Genomic DNA, 12,822 nt, shown 5'->3' with positions numbered 1-12,822 from the left:
CAATAGTTTAGAGAGAAAATAAACTGTTCTCATTGGAGGGAATGTTATCACCTGTGTTGTAGGATACGACTGGTGTTTCCATCTAGCTGTCGGCTTCTACACTGTAAATAATAGTATAATCTCTCTCTCTCTATATATATATATTCGGTGCACAGCAGTACTGTACAAGAGCCAGAAAAATAAAATTCTTATTTTTGGTGCACAGCAATGATAAATGAGGCGGGAGTTCTGCATTGTCATTGTGTACATCAGAATCGGGTCTGTAGCCATATTGTCAAGCACTCATACATGGATCATATGTCCAACATATCATGCAGAATGCCACAATTTTTACTACAAATATTTGCATTTTAGTTAATGGTTGCCTTTAGGCCTTTTGTAATGTATAACTTACTAATATGCTACATCTTTTTTTTGGTTTATGGTTTACTTACAAAAGCAAAATTAGGACATGAGACAAGATGTGATTTCTTTATTATTACAAAAGTTTTATGAAGCTCCTGCTGTTTTATTGCTAGAATAAAAAGTTTTAACCGTAAAAGTTATCAGTTTTTAAAGAACTATTTCTTTAAAGATTTCATACAATATATGGACAATTCTATTGGGCGCAGAGGTGTTCTAAATGATCTGGGAACTTAGCTTCTATATACACTAAATTCTCAGTAGCGACGAGACCCCATATACAACCTCCACATGCGCTTGTGCTAAAAGCAACAGTACTATGCAGCTACAGTACTGTATCATATGCAGCCACAGAATACCCAAGATAAATGCATGCCTATTTAATCTAGGATTTAGGTCACTGGTGTCAAACACAATGCCCCGAGTCCAGACTTGTGTTATACTGAAGACCACCCTGTTCCTATGCTGAGCTAGTCAGGAATTCAGCATAGGGACAGGGTAGTCTGATACTCAACTGATGCTGTGGGGGCACTCTGTGAAGGCACTGTGGATGCTGTGGGGGCACTCTGTGAAAGCACTGTGGATGCTGTGGGGGCACTCTGTGAAGGCACTGTGGATGCTGTGGGGGCACTCTGTGAAGGCACTGTGGATGCTGTGGGGGCACTCTGTGAAGGCACTGTGGATGCTGTGTGGGGGCACTCTGTGAAGGCACTGTGGATGCTGTGGGGGCACTCTGTGAAGGCACTCTGGATGCTGTGGGGGCACTCTGTGAAGGCACTCTGGATGCTGTGGGGGCACTCTGTGAAGGCACTCTGGATGCTGTGGGGGCACTCTGTGAAGGCACTCTGGCTGTTGTGGGGTAATATGTGTGGGTACACTCTGGTTGCTGTGGGAGGACTCTGTGAATGCACTCTGGCTGTTTTGGGGTAATATGTGTAGGTACACTCTGGTTGCTGTGTGACAGACTCTGTGGGGCACTCTAATGTTATATAAATGTAACATCTGATTGAGTAAAGATTTATACAGTAATAAAATGACATTCGGCCCTTTTAGGGCAACCACAAGGCTAATGTGGCCCCTGCTGAAAATGAGTTTGATACCTCTGATTTAGGTGACATGTCCTGAGAAAGTAGTTGTTCTTGTACTTTATCTGCTCCAGAAGTCCTGTCTGGCACACCTTTTCTTCTCTGTGGAGATTTCACAAGAAAATCTTATGGTCTTCTTTTGTAGCAATAACTACAAATATAATTATTATATCACAATTGCAGTACTAATCACACAGATAGAGAAAACAAGCCAGCAATTGTTGACAATGAAGAAATATTTAGGCAAAGGACAGTTTAGACAATGATTGCCCAACTTCAGATGTTAACTGGTCATTTGGGGTCATTCGGTGTGTGTCATGTAGTCCTGCCATAATTTTTTTTTGTTTTGTGCAAAACAGTAGTGACACTATACACTAAATACAGCACAAACATGTATTTCTGAATAGTGCCAGATCCTATGTAGATCCTTCCAGCGGCTAACGACCTTCCTGGTCGAAACATCAAACAATTGGATGAATTATACTGCAATAAATCTACTTCCATTTGCTTCTCAAACTGGACTGATTGGATTTACTTGAGATATCTTCCTGACATAAGGGAGACCCTAAATAGTTTAGCTTCAGGTTAGTATCAGCACATCATATGCTAATTAGATAAATTGTCTCGGGCTGGAAAAGACAGTTTGGCTCCACCCCATGTAATAGTAGAGATCATAGAGTAGAATATCATAGTAGAGAACAGTCTCATACCTTAATCAATGAGCTGGAACAAAACGAGGTCTTAAAATGTTATGAATTTGACCAATTCAGTGTTAAAGGGGGACATGGAAAAGGAAAATCATGCTGATGTATACAATTAAAGGGAAATTCTTCTGGGATTAAAAATTATGTGACCATCCTGACTAGAACCTTAAGGGCTGGGTGCTTTCTGTTGATGGACTGCTTCCCAGCAGGGTTTCAGAGCAATAATGGACAAAAACAACTGACAAGGTACCTTAGTGAGGAGTTGAGGGCAGCAAGATTTGACTGCTCATCTGAACATGAGACCAAGATGGATCTTACAAGAGACTAGGAGAATAGAAACAGTGGCATAAATTCACAATGGTAATGTAAATTCACAAAGGTAATGTTGTGAAGACATGTTCTTGGAGTGATAGAGTTTTCAGACCCACCCCAGCTATTGTAGTTTGTAACTTTATGCTAATTTTTGAAGAGGCTTACAGTTGTCACCTGGGAATTGTAGGTAAAGTTATTTATGGTGCTGCTACTAAATAATTTGTGTGGCAGAGGGCGACACAAGTTATCACAAGAACTTTACTGCCACTCTCCACGCTATGAACCTGCCGCCATAAGACCTGTGCTTTCTTGTAATGTGCACTAGTTGTCCTGTTTCCAGTAAATTAAATTCTGGCTTTGACCAATTGCATTTATTTTCTGTGTCCTTAATTGCACTACAACAACAATGACCGTCTCATCTGATTTCAGGGCAAGGACACTTGCATCATAGTTCACTCACTGGAAACTACAACCACCAGCATCTCACAAAATTGTGTGCCCCTCAACACTGGCATCTCCAACCGTTGGTGTATGTATGCAGGAAAGCTTCGGCAAGGCCCATCCACCATGACAGAACAACAACTTTACATGTATTGGGCCTAAAGGAATAGCAAAGTCACCAGCTTCCCTATTCCAACCATTAACACTCCCATCATCATTATGAATATGTGAAAAGAAACTAGTTTTTCAACCTCTTAAAATATTCTGAATTCTAACCCTATTTTTGCTTGATGTTTTGCTAGAAATGTTAATGTCACATTTCCCAACCAGTAATTATTAGAAATGCCAAAGTACATGCTGGACATTCTTGTTCCAGTTATTGGTTATTTCACAAGATCCGTTTTTGGTTCCTAGGCAATGACAGAAAAAATAAATTACCTTTACACATTGTTTTTTAGATCTCTCATCATGGGCTAATTACTATGTAAATCCCTTAACACCACAGGATTTTTTTCATTTTTGATTTTCGGTTTTTTACTTTACCCCTTTCACAATGTTTTTATCCCTTTGCTTACAGAGCTTATATTATGCAAAGCAAATTAGGATTCCTAGTGGAGCAAATATTTCATGCAACGACCTGGGAGGCTGGAAAAAATCCAAATGAGCAGGAATTGACACAAAAACAAAGTTATGCCATTTTGTTACGGGCTATGCTTTTACGCCTTTCACTATGTGTTTCAAATGACATATAGACTTTATTCTTTAGGTAAGTATGATCATGGTAAATTTATAAAGATTTTGTTATGTTTAAAAACAAATGTAGATCTTTAAAAAGATAATCTTACACCTGTCAATTTTTTTTATTTCAGTGTAGAGTTGTGTAAAAAGTCATATATTGAAGGACAAGTTAAAATTTTCAAAAATAAAAATTTTAGTATTGTACAACAAGTTGATGACTTTGTATGGAAATTTTTGGACATGTGGACATTTTCTGTAATATCACTCACCATACGGGAAAATTATTTTTATATTTTAAACTGGCAACTATGGTATGTCCATTTATTTTATCTACAGTTTAGAGAAAGGTGGATGGTGTGAATTTATTTTTTTTTAGTTTGTTTTTATTGTTTATTAATTTTACATTTATTTACTGTGTTAGAACCCTAGATGGGGTCTGATTGCTCATACAACATACCAAATAAAACAATACTGCAGTATATTCTATGTGTGCTGCTTCTCTTCTACACATTGCTTCTGGCAGGGGGAATTAGGGAACACTACAAAACAGGCTGTCATGAAAGTATGACATTGCGAAGAGTTGATGCACCCAGAAATGTAAAATATTGGCATCAATGTGACCATGGCATCAGGGTGAATTACAGGCTGTCAATTGATGCTGCCAACTATTTCAAATATTGAAACCAGCTTACAAGATATCAGCCGCGATCGCTGCCATGCAGAAGGCTCAGCTCGTAAGCTCTCCCCATACAGTTTTAGAGATGCTGGTACATGTATGAAATAAGTTACTAAATGGTTAAAGAAGACTTTTTGCCACATACTCCAACTTCATGGATGCTGTTAATTTACTGTACTTTAGTTACCACATATCAAGTTACCACATATGAGGGGTCAACTCAAAAGTTTGAAAATTCATTGTTTGTAAAAAAAAAAAGAAAAAATGTCTAGTTACACCTGTTTTGACTAACAAATTCAACTTAAAGGACATCTAAATCAGTTTTACTGATGGTAGATGCGTCCTAATGAGACGTTCCTGAGCCAGAAATGTGTCTCAGATAGAGATGAGCGAACACTAAAATGCTCGGGTACTCGTTATTCGAGACGAACTTTTCCCGATGCTCGAGTGCTCGTCTCGAATAACGAACCCCATTGAAGTCAATGGGAGACTCGAGCATTTTTCAAGGGGACCAAGGCTCTGCACAGGGAAGCTTGGCCAAACACCTGGGAACCTCAGAAAAGGATGGAAACACCACGGAAATGGACAGGAAACAGCAGGGGCAGCATGCATGGATGCCTCTGAGGCTGCATAATCGCACCATTATGCCAAAATTATGGCCAACAGCATGGCCATGACAGAGTGACAGAATGAAGCTAGATAGCATCTAAAACATCCAATAATTGACCCTGACACTATAGGGGACGGCATGCAGAGGCAGCGGCAGCAGCGGCAGGCTAGAGAGTGGCATGGCGACATACCCTAAATGGACTCAGGCTTCAAACCAATGGGTGGCAGAGAGGAACCAAAGGAGGTGAGCAAGAAGCGCTCAAATAATATCGGTACATGATAAAAGTTTGCCAGTATATTTTGTGGATTACACAGCAGGGTGGCGACAAAGTTAACATGGAAGCCATGAAAACAACCCAAAATTCTGCCTGACACAGCTCGTTTGATAAGGGGACCATGTATGGAGGCAGTGAACTAGTAGTAGATTAAAGGTGCTGCAGTTAAAACTATGTTAGTTGGATCTTGGCATGGAGCTGGCGCTCCGCTGCCAGGCGAGCTTTCGCCAATCCAAGCCCCTGTCTATAGGCTACTCCCCAAACAGCACTTCTAAGAACCTTTTGTATAAGATCAAGTGTAGTAGCGTTCTTATAAGTTTAGGATATGGCGGGTGAGGGGAATGTAAACAGATGCGCAAGAAGCGCTGAAATAATATCCCTAAATGGTAAAAGTTTGCAAGTATATTTTGGGGATTACACAGCAGGGTGGCGACAAAGTTAACAACTTTGATGTGGAATGCCCTGTAATAGCTCTTGGGCGGTGTGCCTTTTATCGCCTAGGCTCAGCAGTTTCAGCACCGCCTGCTGTCGCTTAGCGACGGCACTGCTGCTGTGCCTAGAGCTACCGACTGATGGCGCCATGCCCACGGATGGTAATTCGGAGGAGGAGGAGGTGGAGGAGGGGTGGGAGGAGGTATAGTAGGCCTTTGAGACCTTGACCGAGGTAGGCCCCGCAATTCTCTGCGTCGGCAGTATATGACCAGCCCCAGGGTCAGACTCGGTCCCAGCCTGCACCAAGTTAAGTGTAGTAGCGTTCTTATAAGTTTGGGATATGGCGGGTGAGGGGAATGTAAACAGATGCGCAAGAAGCGCATGATGCGCATGGAGCTGGCGTTCCGCTGCCAGGCGAGCTTTCGCCAATCCAAGCCCCTGTCTCTAGGCTACTCCCCAAACAGCACTTCTAAGAACCTTTTGTATAAGATCAAGTGTAGTAGCGTTCTTATAAGTTTAGGATATGCCGGGTGAGGGGAATGTAAACAGATGCGCAAGAAGCGCTGAAATAATATCCCTAAATGGTAAAAGTTTGCCAGTATATTTTGTGGATAACACAGCAGGGTGGCGACAAAGTTAACAACTTTGATGTGGAATCCATGAAAACAACCCAAATTTCTGCCTGACACACCTCGTTTGATAAAGGGACGATGTATGGAGGCAGCTATATGGACGACTTTTGGAGGTAGCAATGGAGACAACGTGTGGAGGCTGCTATGGAGACAATTTAATTTGGATAGTGCCTGTATGTGGCAGTCCCAAACATTTTTCAAACCAGAGGAGCAGGTAGGTGGCCCTCCAGTAAAATGGGATAGATTGAGTGCCTGTATGTGGCAGTCCCAAAAATGTTTCAAACCAGAGGAGCAGGTAGATGGCCCTCCAGTAAAATGGAATAGATTGAGTGCCTGTATGTGGCAGTCCCAAAAATTGTTCAAACCAGAGGAGCAGGTAGGTGGCCCTGCAGTAAAATGGAATAGATTGAGTGCCTGTATGTGGCAGTCCCAAAAATTGTTCAAACGAGAGGAGCAGGTAGGTGGCCCTGCAGTAAAATGGAATAGATTGAGTGCCTGTATGTGGCAGTCCCAAAAATGTTTCAAACCAGAGGAGCAGGTAGGTGGCCCTCCAGTAAAATGGAATAGATTGAGTGCCTGTATGTGGCAGTCCCAAAAATTGTTCAAACCAGAGGAGCAGGTAGGTGGCCCTGCAGTAAAATGGAATAGATTGAGTGCCTGTATGTGGCAGTCCCAAAAATTGTTCAAACCAGAGGAGCAGGTAGGTGGCCCTGCAGTAAAATGGAATAGATTGAGTGCCTGTATGTGGCAGTCCCAAAAATTGTTCAAACCAGAGGAGCAGGTAGGTGGCCCTGCAGTAAAATGGAATAGATTGAGTGCCTGTATGTGGCAGTCCCAAAAATGTTTCAAACCAGAGGAGCAGGTAGGTGGCCCTCCAGTAAAATGGAATAGATTGAGTGCCTGTATGTGGCAGTCCCAAAAATTGTTCAAACCAGAGGAGCAGGTAGGTGGCCCTGCAGTAAAATGGAATAGATTGAGTGCCTGTATGTGGCAGTCCCAAAAATTGTTCAAACCAGAGGAGCAGGTAGGTGGCCCTGCAGTAAAATGGAATAGATTGAGTGCCTGTATGTGGCAGTCCCAAAAATGTTTCAAACCAGAGGAGCAGGTAGGTGGCCCTCCAGTAAAATGGAATAGATTGAGTGCCTGTATGTGGCAGTCCCAAAAAATTTTTAAAACAGAGGACCGGGTAGGTGGCCCTCCAGAAAAATGGAATAGATTGAGTGCCTGTATGTGGCAGTCCCAAAAATTTTTTAAAACAGAGGACCGGGTAGGTGGCCCTCCAGAAAAATTAAATGCATGAAGTACTATAGCAAGAGCCAGTGGGCCCTGTCAAAAAATAGCCATTTTCCTCTGCTTTACTGTACAAAGAGGAGGAGAAGGAGGAAAATGAGGAGGAGGAGGAGGAGTGGATCAATTATTCAGGTTGAGCTTCCTTCACCTGGTGGAGATTGGAAATTCTGAGAAATCCAGCCTTTATTCATTTTAATAAGCGTCAGCCTGTCAGCGCTGTCAGTCGACAGGCGTGTACGCTTATCGGTGATGATGCCACCAGCTGCACTGAAAACCCGCTCGGACAAGACGCTAGCGGCAGGGCAGGCAAGAACCTCCAAGGCGTACAGCGCCAGTTCGTGCCACATGTCCAGCTTTGAAACCCAGTAGTTGTAGGGAGCTGTGTGATCATTTAGGACGATGGTATGGTCAGCTATGTACTCCCTCACCATCTTTCTGTAAAGATCAGCCCTACTCTGCCGAGACTGGGGACAGGTGACAGTGTCTTGCTGGGGTGACATAAAGCTGGCAAAAGCCTTGTAAAGCGTACCCTTGCCAGTGCTGGACAAGCTGCCTGCTCGCCTACTCTCCCTCGCTACTTGTCCCGCAGAACTACGCACTCTGCCGCTAGCGCTGTCAGAAGGGAAATACTGTTTCAGCTTGTGCACCAGGGCCTGCTGGTATTCATGCATTCTCACACTCCTTTCCTCTCCAGGGATGAGAGTGGGAAGATTTTGCTTGTACCGTGGGTCCAGGAGAGTGAACACCCAGTAATCGGTGCTGGAATAAATTCTTTGAACGCGAGGGTCACGGGATAGGCAGCCTAGCATGAAATCTGCCATATGCGCCAGAGTACCAACGCGTAAGAATTCACTCCCCTCACTGGCCTGACTGTCCATTTCCTCCTCCTCCAACTCCTCCAACTCCTCTTCTTCTGCCCATACACGCTGAACAGTGAAGGACTCAACAATGGTCCCCTCTTGTGTCTCGCCAACATTCTCCTCCTCTTCCTCCTCATCCTCCTCCACCTCCACCTCCTCCGATATGCGCTGAGAAACAGACCTCAGGGTGCTTTGGCTATCAACAAGGGAATATTCTTCCCCCGTCTCTTGTGACGAGCGCAAAGCTTCCGACTTCATGCTGACCAGAGAGTTTTTCAACAGGCCAAGCAGCGGGATGGTGAGGCTGATGATGGCGGCATCGCCACTGACCATCTGTGTTGACTCCTCAAAGTTACTCAGCACCTGACAGATATCAGACATCCACGTCCACTCCTCATTGTAGACTTGAGGAAGCTGACTGACCTGACTACCAGTTCTGGTGGAAGTTGACATCTGGCAGTCTACAATCGCTCTGCGCTGCTGGTAAACTCTGGATAACATGGTCAGTGTTGAATTCCACCTCGTGGGCACGTCGCACAACAGTCGGTGAGCGGGCAGTTGGAGGCGGCGCTGCGCTGCCCTGAGAGTGGCAGCATCTGGGCTGGACTTCCTGAAATGCGCACAGATGCGGCGCACCTTCGTGAGCAAATCAGACAGATTGGGGTATGTCTTGAGGAAACGCTGCACTATCAGATTTAACACATGGGCCAGGCATGGCACATGTGTCAGTCTGCCGAGTTGCAGAGCCGCCACCAGGTTACGGCCGTTGTCACACACAACCATTCCCGGCTTGAGGTTCAGCGGTGCCAGCCACAGATCAGTCTGCGCCGTGATGCCCTGTAATAGCTCTTGGGCGGTGTGCCTTTTGTCGCCTAGGCTCAGCAGTTTGAGCACCGCCTGCTGTCGCTTAGCGACGGCACTGCTGCTGTGCCTAGAGCTACCGACTGATGGCGCCGTGCCCACGGATGGTAGTTCGGAGGAGGAGGTGGAGGAGGGGTGGGAGGAGGAGGAGGCATAGTAGGCCTGAAACACCTGGACCGAGGTAGGCCCCGCAATCCTCGGCGTCGGCAGTATATGAGCAGCCCCAGGGTCAGACTCGGTCCCAGCCTCCACCAAGTTAACCCAATGTGCCGTCAGCGATATATAGTGGCCCTGTCCGGCAGCACTCGTCCACGTGTCCGTGGTCAGGTGGACCTTGTCAGAAACGGCGTTGGTCAGGGCACGGATGATGTTGTCTGACACGTGCTGGTGCAGGGCTGGGACGGCACATCGGGAAAAGTAGTGGCGGCTGGGGACCGAATACCGAGGGGCGGCCGCCGCCATGAGGTTGCGAAAGGCCTCGGTCTCTACTAGCCTATAGGGCAGCATCTCCAGGCTAAGCAATCTGGAGATGTGCACATTAAGGGCTTGGGCGTGCGGGTGGGTTGCACTATATTTGCGTTTCCGCTCCAGCGTCTGGGGTATGGAGAGCTGAACGCTGGTGGATGCTGTGGAGGATCGTGGAGGCGACGATGGGGTTTTTGTGCCAGGGTCCTGGGCAGGGGGCTGACTAGCAGCTGACACAGGGGAAGGAGCAGTGGTGTGCACGGCCGGAGGTGAACGGGCTTGTTGCCACTGAGTGGGGTGCTTAGCATTCATATGCCTGCGCATACTGGTGGTAGTTAAGCTAGTAGTGGTGGAACCCCTGCTGAGCCTGGTTTGGCAAATGTTGCACACCACAGTCCGTCGGTCATCCGGTGTTTCCTTAAAGAACCTCCACACTTCTGAAGATCTAGCCCTCGCCGCAAGAGCCCTCACCACGGGAGCTTCACTAGTTGACAGTGGCGCTGATGCACCAGCTCTGGCCCTGCCTCTCCGTCTGGCCCCACCACTGCCTCTTCCAACCTGTTCAGGTCGAGGACTCTCCTCCGTCTCAGAAGCACTGTGTTCACCCGGCCTCTCAACCCAGCTTGGGTCTGTCACCTCATCATCCTCCGATCCCTCAGTCTGCTCCCCCCTCGGACTTCCTGCCCTGACAACAACTTCCCCACTGTCTGACAACCGTGTCTCCTCATCGTCGGACACCTCTTTACACACTTCCACTACGTCAAGAAGGTCATCATCACCCACAGACTGTGACTGGTGGAAAACCTGGGCATCGGAAAATTGCTCAGCAGCAACCGGACAAGTGGTTTGTGACTGTGGGAAGGGTCCAGAAAACAGTTCCTCAGAGTATGCCGGTTCAAATGCCAAATTTTCCTGGGAGGGGGCAGACTGGGGGGGAGGAGGCTGAGGTGCAGGAGCTGGAGGAGTGGGGATTTCGGTGACATGGGTGGACTGCGTGGAAGACTGACTGGTGGTGGACAAATTGCTCGAAGCATTGTCAGCAATCCACGACATCACCTGTTCGCACTGTTCTGGCCTCAACAGTGCTCTACCACGAGTCCCAGTAACTTCAGACATGAACCTAGGGAGTGTAGCTCTGCGGCGTTCCCCTGCTCCCTCATCAGCAGGTGGTGTCTCACCCCGCCCAGGACCACGGCCTCTGACCCCTGCAGTAGTTGGACGCCCACGTCCCCGCCCTCGTCCTCTACCCCTAGCCCTCGGGTTAAACATTTTTAAAATGAGAGTTATAACTTTTTTTTTTTTTTTACTTCTTTTTGTTTTTTTTGGTGTTTTTTTGTGTGTTTTTTTTTTTTTGTGTTTTTTGTTTTTTTTTGAGTTTTTAAAACCAAACAATCCTATCCTATTGCTATGGCTATTTTCTAGCCAAGTATCAAAGGAAGCACACTACTATGCCAGATGAGATGACACTGAGTTATTGCCTAATAGAAATCCAACCCCTACTGAATTTTGCCACTTCGGCCTTTGCTATGGATATGTGCGCCACTAAGCGCAGAACACAGCGGTCGCAAGTCTCACTACAAATTGCTCAGAATTGGCAAGTACATGCACTGCAGAAACTACAGCCACCAGCAGATCAACCAGAAATCAAATATATAGAACGCTACTGTAGGCTTCAAGAAGCTGTTTGTATTCTCCTATGGCTATTTTCTAGCCAAGTATCAAAGGAAGCACACTACTATGCCAGATGAGATGACACTGAGTTATTGCCTAATAGAAATCCAACCCCTACTGAATTTTGCCACTTCGGCCTTTGCTATGGATATGTGCGCCACTAAGCGCAGAACACAGCGGTCGCAAGTCTCACTACAAATTGCTCAGAATTGGCAAGTACATGCACTGCAGAAACTACAGCCACCAGCAGATCAACCAGAAATCAAATATATAGAACGCTACTGTAGGCTTCAAGAAGCTGTTTGTATTCTCCTATGGCTATTTTCTAGCCAAGTATCAAAGGAAGCACACTACTATGCCAGATGAGATGACACTGAGTTATTGCCTAATAGAAATCCAACCCCTACTGAATTTTGCCACTTCGGCCTTTGCTATGGATATGTGCGCCACTAAGCGCAGAACACAGCGGTCGCAAGTCTCACTACAAATTGCTCAGAATTGGCAAGTACATGCACTGCAGAAACTACAGCCACCAGCAGATCAACCAGAAATCAAATATATAGAACGCTACTGTAGGCTTCAAGAAGCTGTTTGTATTCTCCTATGGCTATTTTCTAGCCAAGTATCAAAGGAAGCACACTACTATGCCAGATGAGATGACACTGAGTTATTGCCTAATAGAAATCCAACCCCTACTGAATTTTGCCACTTCGGCCTTTGCTATGGATATGTGCGCCACTAAGCGCAGAACACAGCGGTCGCAAGTCTCACTACAAATTGCTCAGAATTGGCAAGTACATGCACTGCAGAAACTACAGCCACCAGCAGATCAACCAGAAATCAAATATATAGAACGCTACTGTAGGCTTCAAGAAGCTGTTTGTATTCTCCTATGGCTATTTTCTAGCCAAGTATCAAAGGAAGCACACTACTATGCCAGATGAGATGACACTGAGTTATTGCCTAATAGAAATCCAACCCCTACTGAATTTTGCCACTTCGGCCTTTGCTATGGATATGTGCGCCACTAAGCGCAGAACACAGCGGTCGCAAGTCTCACTACAAATTGCTCAGAATTGGCAAGTACATGCACTGCAGAAACTACAGCCACCAGCAGATCAACCAGAAATCAAATATATAGAACGCTACTGTAGGCTTCAAGAAGCTGTTTGTATTCTCCTATGGCTATTTTCTAGCCAAGTATCAAAGGAAGCACACTACTATGCCAGATGAGATGACACTGAGTTATTGCCTAATAGAAATCCAACCCCTACTGAATTTTGCCACTTCGGCCTTTGCTATGGATATGTGCGCCACTAAGCGCAGAACACAGCGGTCGCAAGTCTCACTACAAATTGCTCAGAATTGG

The sequence above is a fragment of the Engystomops pustulosus genome, chromosome 4, assembly GCF_040894005.1.
Source record: "Engystomops pustulosus chromosome 4, aEngPut4.maternal, whole genome shotgun sequence".
NCBI classification, from domain to species: Eukaryota; Metazoa; Chordata; class Amphibia; order Anura; family Leptodactylidae; genus Engystomops; species Engystomops pustulosus.
Note: the sequence above shows the minus strand (reverse complement) of the source record.